Source organism: Camelus bactrianus, chromosome 7 (assembly GCF_048773025.1).
Source record: "Camelus bactrianus isolate YW-2024 breed Bactrian camel chromosome 7, ASM4877302v1, whole genome shotgun sequence".
Classification (NCBI taxonomy): Eukaryota; Metazoa; Chordata; class Mammalia; order Artiodactyla; family Camelidae; genus Camelus; species Camelus bactrianus.
In genome coordinates, this window is record NC_133545.1 from 24364833 (window position 1) to 24378348 (window position 13516).

Genomic DNA, 13516 nt, shown 5'->3' on the forward strand with positions numbered 1-13516 from the left:
TAAGGGATGCTGGTAAAAGAGGAGGCAAAGTCACTTCTGTCAGAGGCAATAAGTCAAAAGAATCCAACTGAATCTCCTCTTGAGGGGTAAGTTGAAGTTTCTATTTAGAACAGGACTCTTAATGATATCTCAAAGTACTGTACACTCGTGTTGTTTAAATTTAATAAAATATTTTACAATGTTATATCTTCTACTAAAAGAATTGGTTCTGACCTAGCTTAATAAAAGCAAAAATGAATTTTGGTCCTTTATAGTTTTTAATAATTGAGATTGTGTTGTGCTGACTGTCCCAATGTGAAGAGTTATGGCGCACTCTGGTACAATAATGTCTGAATCAAGGATAGGAAATTAAGCTAGGCATTACTTAACATTTGGTATTTGCAAAAATTACCTACAAGAAGATGTATTTAAATGTTCTGTGATTCTAGGAGGAAACTGGAACATTTATTTTAATTAGATTCCATTTAATTAGATGCATTTCATAATCCAGTAGTAGTGTTCTGCTGTGTGAGGGTACAATGTGGATTGTACCATTCTTCCCACGAATGTGTGTCTTTACCATAGCAAATCATTCATTCATTCCTGTTGCTGAAAAAGCAGTTGCTCTAAAGAGAACACCATAGATGGAACAAAATAAAATCTTAAGAACCATTGCAGTCTCATGCTTTGAAGATAATAGGTTTTTCCCCTAATAGTTAGAACATGTAAAGGAGCTAAAGATTTTTACCGTTTAAGCCCTTATAAACTTTCTTACTTATGACCTAGAAGGTCTTCATCCAAAGTAATATTGGGGAGAAGACTAGTTCAACTACCAACTACCAATAAAAATGTCTGAATGGCAGGGAGTGGGACAAGTACATGGAATAAAGAAAGAATTAGATGTCCTTATACTTCAAGGAAAAAGTAGGTTAAGCTTATTAAAATAATTAACATTCAAACCTAATTTCCACATGATCACTTTATGTAAGAAAAACATGGGGCAGAATGAGACTATTGGAAAGCTCTCTACTCACAGAAATCTTCAGGAAGAAATGAACACTTCTATCCTTGAAAATTGTAAATGTGAATTTTAAAATTTAAAAAGTGGGACTGGGATTTCAAAATGTAGACTAAATAAACAAAATTGTACTGGAAATATATACAGGATCTTGTGGCTCTCAGCGAAAGAGAATGTGACAATGAATGTGTGTATGTTCATGTATAACTGAAAAATTGTGCTGTATACTGGAATTTGACACAACATTGTAAAATGACAATAACTCAATAAAAAAAGTTTTTATAGTAAAAAAAAAAAGTGATAAAGCTGTTGACATTTAAAGGAAGATAGTCACTCTAATTGGTTGAGCAGTGTCCCCCTACAAATCCATTTCTACCCCAAACCTCAGAATGTGACCTTATTTGGAAATAGAGTCTTTGTAGGTACAAATAGTTAAGGATATTAAGATAATATCATAGATTTAGGGTGGGCCCTAAATCCAATTACTGGTACCCATATAAGAAAAGGAGAGGATACAGAGATACAGAGATACAGGGAAGAAGGCCATGTGACTATGGAGGCAGAGACTGAAGTGATGCAGTTACAGACCAAGGAAAGCCAAATACTGCCAGGAGCCAACAGAAGCTAGAAAAAACAAGGAGAGATTCTTTACTGGAGTCTTGAGAGGGAACATGGCCCTGCTGACACCTTGATTTAGAATTTCTAGTCTTCAGAACTGTGAGATAATACATCTCTGTTGTTTTAAGCCACCAAGTTAATGACAATTTATTTCAGCAGCCCTAGGAAACTCATTATAATCATCAAAGGTTTAAAAAAAAAAAAGGATTGTAGCTTCTACAAGTCTCTTTTCTCAAACCAGTTTCAGCTTCAAGAGAAAGACTGGTATATTTCTATGTATCATTATGTAACTGTTTTACCCAAACTGACCTAAAAATAACAAACCAGTGACACAGCCAGAGCCAGAACCTATGTCTCTGAGCCTCATTCTGTGGAATAAAACCTTCTTGAAGGCTTCATAGTTTAAGGAGAAAGGAAAACCCTTCCAACCTTTGGGCTATCTGGTGTTTAGCAACATAACCTCCTCAGGTATCACTGTTCCATACAAAGCAAGACAGATGGTGTCTGTGTGAGCTGAGGCAATAAGCAGAGTCAAAGCACGTAAAGACAGCAAGCCTCACTTGAACTTGAAATTGGCTGCACGTATGAGTCCCAGAGGCAAGATTTCTAGAGAAGTTTAATTTCTCTAGGCAAATAGACAGATAGTTGAGAGACTGATAAGTGTTAACATTATGTGAGAGAAAAAAAGGAAAAGAAGAATGGCAGAGAGAAACGTTGTCAGATCTTAAGTACAAATGCAAGATCCAGAGATCACAGATCATTGATTTGTGACTGTGGTCAAAGGATAAGATGAATTCCATTTAGACTGTTAGCAGAACCTTAGGGATTATCAACATCCACTTCTGAGACCCAATTAGAGGAACTAGCACAGGCCCAGAGCTTTATGATTAGCAAAGAGTATATTTGGATTGGCTGTGATCTTAATTGTTCTAAGCACCTCTCAATCCACTTGGGGTCTTATTACCTAAAGATAATTAAACCAGCCAATCATTCATCCAACATTTATTGAACTATAGGATAGGTACTGTGGCAAGCACTGGTATTTAAAGGAGGAGGAGGAGACAGCACACTCTTCCTGATAAGTATTAGAAGTGCGGAAATTGACGGCCAGATGTGATAAGCACAGTGACAGGGTGTTAGGATATGCCTAATGCACCATGAGAGCCAAATACCAAGGCACCTGGGTAGATGAGATGTGGCTCCCAACAGAGAACGATGCTCAAGTTGGACAAACCCAAGTAGGTGTAGGGGCTGGGAATAGAGGCAAGGATTAGACACAGAGGGCTAGTCTTTGCAGTGATGCATTCCATAATCCAATATGGGAGAACTTTGAGGACCTGAAAAAGAAAGAAAGTTAATGCTGGTAATGGGACAGATTCCATCCCAAGGAATTCTGATTGCAGCCCTTAGGCAAGTAACAAAATAAGTGAAAAAGGCAAGATGTGTGAAACGATGGGCCAAGGCCGAAGCTCATATCCTGTCCTAAAAGAACGTCTGCTATTTGGCTCACGTTATTTCGAGTGGTGCCAAATCTTCCAATTTTTAATACATCCATTTTTATAGTGTGGAAATATCAATTTTAAATATGGACAAATCTCTGTACGTGTAAGTGTTGGCAGTGTTCAGACATTGTGAGTGAGGTGGAAAATGTCAGCTAACAGAGTTTTGGGTTGTCAATCAGGGGTCCTTGGCCCAATATAGTATTTTGTTAGGGTAGTGAGATGATCAGATTCACTTCAGAATGATTATTATAAGCACTTTATACAAGATACAATGAGAGAGGGACAAGACAGAAGGAGTATAAATAAGGTGGAGAGTAGCAGGGTGATAGGTTCAGGAGGAGATTGAGAATTGACAGCCATTGGTCACCAGATGCATTTGGAAGAATAAGGAAGCAAGTAACTTATGACTCCTTGGCTTCTGGCTTGAACAGTTAGATGGAACCAGACTAAATAAAAAAGACAGTCCTTCAACCTCTTTTCTTTACCGCCATGATCCTTCATCTGTAACAAAGCTGATTAAGCTAATGGAAGTGAAATTTCTTATAAAAATAAAATATCTTAGATAACCTGAAAAACTATTTTTTAAATGTCATTTAATGTCCTATACAGATCTGCTTCAAAATAATTTGGGTTGGAGAAGGGTGACTAGGTGGCAAGGGGGGGATCTGAGTTTAGGTGGAAAAGATTGGCTGTGAGTTAATAATGGTAGAAACTGGGTGATCAGGACATGGAGGTCATTGTTTTTCTACTTATGTGTTTATTTGGATTGAAGGAGATGAGGACATGCCATCCCCAAAAATGCCATTTTGGCATATTGACTATTTTCAGCTAAAGGCATCTGAGAGACAGCAGGTGCAGGAAGGGCTTTCTAACCTCCATTTTCTTCCTAAAAGCAGGACATAAAATTTCCTGTGAGAAAAACAGCCTCTTTGAACCAGAAAGAGAATAGTCTTATCACTGGAGACGAGGAAACGATGCCAAGATAATATAACCCTTGTCTTCTATGAGTTTCCCCTCATGCTTCCTTTCCTTAGCTTCTTCTCAGTCTCCATGACTCTACAGTCCCCAGGACAACTGAATAGGATAAAGGCATTGTCACAGTACTCAGCAAATAGCCCCTGGCCTCAGGATACTGAACGTAATTTTTTCAATATATTTTTATTGAAGTATAGTCAGTTTCCAACATTGTGTCAATTTCTGGGGTACAGTACAGCACAATACTTCAGTCATATAGGAACATACATATATTGGTTTTCATATGCTTTTTCACCTTAAGTTACTACAAGATATTGAATATGGTCCCCTGTGCTATACAGTATAAACTTGTTTGTCTATTTTATATTTATTAGTTAGTGTCTGCAAATCTCGAACTCTCAATTTAATGTATCCCAGTTTTAATGTATCTAAATTATACCCACACCCTGGGAATCATGCTTTCATATGAAAAATAAGAAGCAAAATTCCAAGTGAGCAGCAGGCCCCTAATTTATTGCTCTTGTAGCCTTTATATACTAATCACATGTGATAGGGTGTATATCCTTTACGAAATACTTAGTTTATCATTTCAACTCAGAGGCTGACTTCTCCCTCCACTTGCAAATTATAGTAAATCCAAGCTGAGTTCTGAGCAAACTTTTCAAATAAGAGACCAGCATAATATCCCCAAAGCAGAAAAATCCATGTGCAACTTTCTTCTCTTATAGCAAAAATTTATGCATGTTTTCAGGAAAGAAAGGAGCTTTCAAGTGAGACATTTTTCCTAGAAAATTTCTTATTAAGCTATGATATTTTACAAGTAATTTGGCCAGAAATGGACATGGTGATAAACCTGATTCAACAAGAGAAGTTAATACCATTTTGGGCGGCATTACATCAACTCTTTTTTTCTTCCCCTTTCTCTTTAGTATTATTATTATCATTATTATTCCTCATTATTGGTTCTTTCTCCTACTCTGTCTTAACTTTGTCAGTATCTCCCCCTGATAAATTTTGCACAGGCTGGAGATTCTCAAGGCTAAAGAAATTGCTAATCCTTAATCTGTGTATCTCCTTCCAAGCACAATTAAATGCCAAACGACCTCCTCCCAAAGCCAAAGACGTAGTCTTAAAGACATGGCACGTTACAGAACTTCTCTCCGCCCCCCCCCCCCCGAGAGACATATCTCATTTTCCCTATCAGGCTATACAGTAGAAATTTAAAAAGACAACTTACTTTTGAAACAAAATTTGAGTTTTCCTCTAAGAAGTCAGTAGATTTGTCCCAGACCATCTAATAACTCTACAGTATTTAACCTGTTGGGTGAGAGAAGACAGCTCTTTGCCCAGTCAATTAAAGATAGACTTAATTTTTTTGAAGTGTAATTGTGTGACTAGGGGAAAGGGAACTTTTGTGTGTGTGCATGTGGGGGTATGTGTGTGTGTGTTTGAATATGTGTGTTTGAATCTCAGCAAATTTAGTGCCTCCTAACAGAAAAGATTAACAAGCTTGGTAAATTAACATAAGAATCTTATACATTGCTTATTAGCATTTGAAATCAGTTTAAGAACAATGATAAAACAAATGCTCATTGCAGGTGTTTTGATTATTAAGCATTCTGTTAAATTAATGACAGATTTCTGTAGCGTAACATATAGAAAGAACTTAAAGGCATCGATTTCAAGGAATTACGGCATTCACTGTAAAAGTAGTCTCTCCTTAAGAAATTAATGAAATGAATTAGAATTGATATTTAATATTTTCAAAAAGATATTTAAGGTGGGAAGAGAGAGAGGAGAGGAGGAAAAAAAGAGCCAAATAAATAACAAAGTTCTTCAAGAGAAATTCCAAAAATCTAATTTTATTTAATTGTGATAGTGGAACACAGATATAATTTATATATGCTCATTTTATGCAATAGAAGTTTGTCCTGTTGTGACAAGACATAATTAAGAAGTAATACATCTAAGAAGCTAGAAAACCACAGGATGATTAAACATGAATTCTAAATATTGAAACCTTAAGTTATATTGATATATTGGAAAACATGTAGGATTAGGTTATTGTTCAATTTTCCAAGCCACTTAATTGATGCTCAATAGATACACACAAGAGTTAATAGTTAATTAAAGGAATGAACTTGACATACTTTGAATTACAGTAAACTCAAAATATGGCCAATGGTGACTTTTAAATAAAGATGTTCAAACAAGAACCAAAACATATTGTCCAGAAGCCTCAAAACCATCAAAGAAAAACTAGAACAGGACAGTAGTTAAAGCAGTAAAAACAAATTTTATGAAGAAAAACTATTGCAGTAGGGAAGACTCCTCAGAACAGAAATGGACTCAATTCTGAATACAAGGAGGAAGAGTGGGGATTTATAGCCAAGGAGCAAAGGGACAGGGGTGGTCAGTGGGTAGAAAAATAACTAAGAAGAAACATCAGGGGTAAAGGGAGGGTCTGGCTAAACTCACCAGGCCGGATCCTTGCTGAATACAAGCCAGGTGATCAGACAGACATCACCTGGGGGAAGGTGGAGGATGAGGAACCTGGTTACATATCCTGGGGGATCAGGTATGGAGGATGGGGAACTCCTAGTAAACTGACTTTGCAGGATTCTTGCTAGAATTGGACTCTGTAGGAAAGGCTACAGAAGTCCAGGGTTTGGGACCTAGGCAACAGGAGAGCTCAGTGGACCTAATGAGTATGGTCCAGTAGAGAATCTGTCAGTCCCCAGTCTTGTGTATGCTATTGAGTTAACCATTTAATGAAATAAATGACCTTGATCTTCTTTGAATTTCAATAAACTCAAAATCATGGCTTATGGTAACACTTTAAAATGAAGATGGTCAAACAAAAAACCAAAGTGTAGCAGCCAGAAGCCAGAGTTCAAACATTACTCGGAAGACAAATACGTTTTCTACAACCAAGCATGAAGCACTGACACACCCAGATACGACTGAAACAGAGTAATCGAAAAACTGCGTAAAGTCTTGAAGAGTCAATTCTAGAGGCTAATTAAAAACACAATAGCTTCACTAGGGATGCTCCCTGCAGTGCCACCTGTCAGACCCTAGGCTGAACTTGGCGATGCCTCACTTGCCGTCAACCCAACATTCCACCGCCATAATTCTGGGACCAATCCTGGTTCTTCTGTGGTTACGGTGACTCAGCTGCCTGGCACAAAAAGGCAAAGGGGCTTACTATTGTTGGAGCTTAGGGCAGGCAGGCTGTCCCAAAATATGCCAAAGTGGCATTGGATTATTTCGAATTAAAGTTCCTTGAAAAGCAGCCCATACAAAAAGGACACTTTGACTCTTCTTTGTCTCCCTGAATACAGGAAATAAATCTCCCCTGTGAAGGGTACACTTCCTGCACCAGGAGGCTAATAGAGACATCCTTATCACCAGAGATAAGTTGCTCAGGGCTGAGAAGCCCACATAAACAAACTTTGTTTCTGCTTTAATAATTTACTACCCAAGCCTAACTTTACTAATTAAGCTCTCAAACCCAAGCCTCTTTGTTCTCTCAAATGCTCACAAATTTATTGTTTATGTAATGAGATATAAAAGCTGCCTGCTTTTGATGACTCTCTGAGCATCCCTTTATGATCTCTCATGCACATGATATTAAATTAGTTGTCCTCCTGTTAATCTGTCTTGTGTTGATTTTATTGTTAGTCCAGCCACAAGAACTCAAGAAGGGTAGAGAGGGATATTTCCCCCTCCCTGACAGTACTATTCAAGTCAAAGTTTAAGAAGAATAACGAACACCTGCATTATTACTGGTGCCTTGCACCATGAAATTCACAAAAGTAGAGTAGCCATAACATGGGCTATGAATTGGTCTTCTATTAGCAGTATTAACTTTTGTTTCTCTTTGCTCGACCAGTCAGATGAGTTTTGGGTTTTTTCTCTGAATTGTCAAAGTCCTAGTTACTAAATCTTCTACATATGGGATTATGTCAATGATCTAAATGGCCACTGTAGCCTAAAATAAATAAAACACCTATGTATTCATAAATTTCCTTTGTCCAAAGACAATAGGGACCCAATGTCATTAAACGCATCTGAGCACCTTCATTAAGACTGCACATCAATACCACTGAAGACAAAGATGAGCTCAGCTTCAAAACACAATACAGCAGGTATTTTCCTCTTATCTAAGAGATCTGAAGCCTATAGAGATAACCAGGCTTCTAAATGGAGCACTTCGGAGGCAGATTGAATTTTTAACTTAGGACAGAGGACTGATTCAAAAATCTTGTCAGAGTTTTAAGTGGTAATAGTTATCACCCTAAAATGCCATGTTCTGCAGTCTACCTTACAAATGCACATTTTGTGAACGCAAAACTGTGGCTGAAGACTCCAGCAACCAAGTGTCTTCCTAGCGGGAATGTGTGGCAGTTCAGTCTAGACCAGCTTTTCAGCCAGGCTGTAAAGAAAAATAAAACTCAAATTTTTCATTATCCACAAAAGTTCCTTTGAAGGAGAAGGGCTTGGGGTTACAGGCTCTTATGGACAAAATGAATTCCACCTGGGAACTGCATACATCTCAGTCCAGAGGGATCCTGCTTTGCACCTCTTGTGTTAATCTCTTTGCCTTAGATTTTTAAAATGTCTCTTCTGAGCCTAGAGGTATATCTCTCTCTGACTGTTTCCACTGTGTGGCCTTTCCAAATAGATCTGACTAGTGAAGTGTTAATCTCTGATTGCCACCAAGACTATTGCAAATGATTCAAAGGCTCTCATAAAAAGTGTACTTATTTCTTAGCCCCAGTCACAGTTTATGTTCAAATCTGAAATAAGTCTGTCTCCCTCACTAGACTGTAAACTCTCTCTTGAGTTCCAATTTCCCACTGCTGGGCCTGGTACAGAGTAGGGGGTCCACGTGTACTTCATTGAGTAGGTGAATGAGTGAATCTATTAATTAATCCTTTTATCAAAATATTTTTTTCCTTTTCCCCAGCTTCACTCAGTTTTAATCTCCTACCCTTCTCCAAGGTACAAGTTATCTGTTAGATAAAACCCATTTATCACATCTTAAGCATTAACACGATAAAGAGTTGAAGGGGTGACAATTATCCTTAAGTAAGAAGAGCTTTGTTTTATCTTACTTTGTTATATGAAAGTAAAAGGTATCTTAGAGGTTACAATTAGCGGGGAGTTTAATCTTACTCTCTCAGAACTGCCCCCACTGCCACCATTCTCTCTAGTTCATGATATGATACAGTCCAAGATGCAGATATGGTATGTATGCTCCAGAGAGCAGTGGAAATGTTTACTGGTGTTTCCCTTTACAATGACTTTTTTTTTTCCTTTTTTTTCTTTTGGTGTATATATTTTTATTGAAGTACAGTCAGTTTACAATATTGTGTCAACTTCTGGTGCATAACACAGTGCTTCAGTCATACATAAACATACATATATTCGTTTTCATACTCTCCTTCACCATAAGTTACTATAAGATATTGAATATAGTTCCTTGTGCTGTACAGTATTAATTTGTTGTTTGTCTATTTTATATATGGTAGTTAGTATCTGCGAATCTCGAACTCCCAACTTATCCCTTCCCACTCCCTTCCCTCCCTGGTAACCATAAGTTTGTTTTCTATGTCTGTGAGTCTGAATCAAGAAGAAATAGATCATTTGAACAGACCAATCCCTGGAAGTGATATAGAATCAGCAATAAAAAACCTCCCTGCAAACAAAAGCCCAGGACCAGATGGCTTCACTGGGGAATTCTACCACACATGCAAAGAAGAGCTCTCCTCTTCTTACATTTACTTTTAACTTTTTTCTTTCTATTTTAACTGAGTCTTTCATTCACCAATGGGACCTTAAGGCTGGTGACTTTGGGGCTTAAGGAGATTCAGAAAAGGATTAAGGCTCTATTTCTGTTTTTAGCTTTATTATGCAGTGATTAGATGATTCAAATTATTCAATTTTTAGGCATCACTCAACTCTTTGAAAATATATTGGTAAAACCTAGATCAGTCTAACTCCCAGGGGTGCTGGGATGATGTGTGAAAGGATGTCTGTGAAGTATTTTTCACAAGAAGCCCTGAAAATCCGAAGTGCAGTGTTAGCTCCCCTGGACTACCTGTATTATTACATCTTGCTTATATCTGTTCATTTGCATTTACCCCAAACTATAAGAAAGACGGTTGTCATAAGGTGTAAAGAAAATTGGCTTTGACCTGTAGGAGGCCCAAAGAGCCAATATAGGTAATTAGATTAGGGATATCTCTAGAAAAATTTAGGAATTGTGAATTCTTAGTCCAAGAAACCCAAAGAAATGTTTATCATGGATAGTGACATTCTTAGACAACACAGAGGACTTTGTGGGGAGGGGATGGGGATAACAGCGGTGATCAAAGTCTCCTCTAAAGATTGTGGCCAGTGAGAAAGGAAAGATGGACAGAGGAAGAGTCATCCTAGCAAAATTCACTTCAAGGTGTAGAAACTCAGTAAAGGTTGCATTTACAATTAAATAGTCCTTTTATCTCCACTTATGGATTGAGAAGCTGGGTGTTTCCGCCTCAACAAAGACCACACACTGCCAGTTGAAGTAAATGGAAGAGCTCAGTCAACCCTTCCACAAGAGACAGTGGCTAGTCCTTCAACACTGAGATGATCTCTGGCCAAGATCTAATCACAAAGAGCATTTCAGAGCAAAAACTAAATCATCTAAGTAGTCCTATGCATTTTAGGCACAAATTGAGGGTAGTTGTGAACATGATTATCCAAGAAAGTGATGTTGAGTTGGCTTAGTCCTAGCATTTTTTTTTCCAAATTGCAGGTCACAAACTGTTAATGGGTCACAACATTGATTTAATTGGTTGTAATGTGCATTTTAAAAACAATAAGTGAAATAGATTATAACAGAGTGAAATAGGATCAGATTGAATAGAATAGGGTAGAATAGGAAACACAGACGGTCACCCCATGTAGTTAGGGTGAGTATCATTTTACTAACTTTTCCCATCAGTTATATGTTTACACATGTGTGCAATGGGTCACAATGTCAACTACATTTTTTACTGTGGAATGGATCAAACCACTTTGATACCCAAAAACTCTGAGTCTGACATGCCTGGATTTTGAATCCTAAGAGTAGTCACTTTCTAATTAAGTGGCCTTGGGTAAATTATTAAATCTCTTTCATCTCTTCAGCAACCACAACAGAATTCTGAGCTGTCTTGGGACTCCTTAAAGAAATGTCTGTAAATGTCTAAACTACTGGACTAAGCAACTCAGTTTTCTACGTGAGAACCTGCAGGCCTGGAATCTGCTTCTCAACTTGGTAGCAATGTGGCCTTGCCCAAACTATTTAACTTCGTTGAACTTTAGTTTTGTTTTCCTTTTCTTTTCTTTCCTTTTCTTTTTTTTTTTTTTCTCTCAGTTAAAATATGGGGATATTAAGAGCAACTATCTCACAGATCTGTTGTGAAATTTTAGTGAAATAATGTGCAAAAATCACTCAGTACGATGCCTGTGAAGAGGTTCAGAACATTCCACCCCCAAATGTGCCACTTGGGCATAGTATTTGGGTTATTTTGAGCTGAAGGTGATTGAGCTGCATAAATGAGAAGGGCTCTCTGACCTCCTGCCTTCTGCCTGAAGCAGGACAGAAGATTTCTCATGGGAAAGGTGTACTCCTGGTGCCAGGAAGCAGGGAACGTCTTAACACCAGAGACTGGGAGTTGACACCAAAGTGGATCTGCATGAATGAACCTATGAAAACGCCCCTTATCTTCCAGGAGCTTCCTTCATATACTTCCCAGTCACAATTTACTGCTCCTGAAGCTGAAACCCTGTTTCCTTGTCTTGTCATTCCTTCACATTTTATCATTCTTTGTTAAAAAGACATATAAGCTTTTGGTCCTAACTACATCTTGGTCTCCCTTTTCCCTGTGAAGGCTTCCATGCACATGTAAAAATACTAAATAATGCTTGAGACTCACAGACATAGAAAACAAACTGATGGTTACCAAAGGGGAAAGGGAGGGGAAGATGAATTAGGAGTTTGAGATTAGCAGATACAAACTACTGTATATAAAATAGGTAAATGACAAGGTCCTACTGTAGAGCACAGGGAACTAATAACCTATAATGAAAAAGAATATGAAAAGGGTTTTTATAAATATGTATAACTGAATCACTCTGCTGTATACCAGAAATTAACACAATATTGTAAATCAACTATACTTCTATTAAAAAAATTTTTTTTAATTAAATAAAGTTGGTGTATTTTTCTCCTGTTAATCTGTCTTTTGTCATTTCAATTCACAGGCCCCCACTGCAGAATCTAAGAGGGTAAAGGAAAGGTTTTTTTCCTTCCCTTACATCTGACACATGGTAAAGACCAAATAAATGTAAGTTGTTGCCATAGTTATTAATAATAGCATCCCTTGCCTCTATCCTCTTCTGAATAAAAGGAAGGAGAAGCATGAGTAAAGGAGGCAAAACTCAAGACCATTTAATGAGTCATAGATCTGCTGGCATTAAAGCTTCCCTAGGAAACACCAAGAAAAAAAAGATTTTTTGATCTAAATATGTGGGCCATGAAAGAATTGGTCTGGCAGAAATAAAATACCCAGCATATTTATTCTGCAGTGGCGCCAGATCTGATGATGGTGCTGTGCCTTAGTCATGGCTCTTGTCCCCTCCCTGTGAACCCCGAGAAGGAGCCTGCGTGGCACTCCGTGGATTATGACTCCATCAGGAGATTAGATGGACTCAAGCCTTAGTGTGGGTTGCATTAATTTGGCTACCTCTTTGCATCCCGTGGAGAAGTCCACTAAGAAGACAACGTATTCAAGCTCAGACTTCAAACTGTCTTCCCTCATTCCGACTGAAATGTTTTTTGACTCGTCATGGGTGACTTCTTTTCAGTCTTCTAAATTGGATTCATGGAATAAGCAAGTAGCATACGAGTAAGAGGCATTTAAAATGACTATTAACAAGACAAATTATTAATATAGAATCCAGATATTTTTACAGCGTTAGGGCGTTATATATTATCTAAGCCAAATAGACTGATTCTGCTTCTATTTCACAAGAGAAGGAAGAACAATTACTAAAAATCAAAGAAGCAATAGTTAAGAATATTTCTCAGGATCAAACTTGCTTTGGCTATTAGCAGTTTTATCTACATCTATAAGATAGGAGTAATCATTAATAACCATTATTATTGCTGTTATCAAAATAAACAGTACACCTAGCATATCATATATACACCAAAATGTATGACAGATGCTATCCAAGAGGAAAATGAACTCCCATGTCAACCTTCTAATGCCATTATAAAGACGCATGAATAGCCCTAGTTAATTCTGTCCCTCTACAGTGTTCCCTAAAAACCTGAACATGTTTACCCTTGTGGATGAGCAGAACAGCAGTTCTGTGTCTCCTCACC

General features: G+C 37.7%; 1 long non-coding RNA gene across 1 annotated transcript in view; it reads left to right on the top strand.

The window, feature by feature from the left end:
• Nucleotides 1-12498, top strand: part of LOC141578247 (uncharacterized) — a 33615-nt gene extending 21117 nt beyond the window's left edge. Inside the window, exons 2-3 of the long non-coding RNA XR_012508387.1 lie at nt 5-86; nt 12391-12498. This is a non-coding gene — a long non-coding RNA (uncharacterized LOC141578247). The remainder of the gene's footprint in view (nt 1-4; nt 87-12390) is intronic.
• Nucleotides 12499-13516: the final 1018 nt, after the last annotated feature.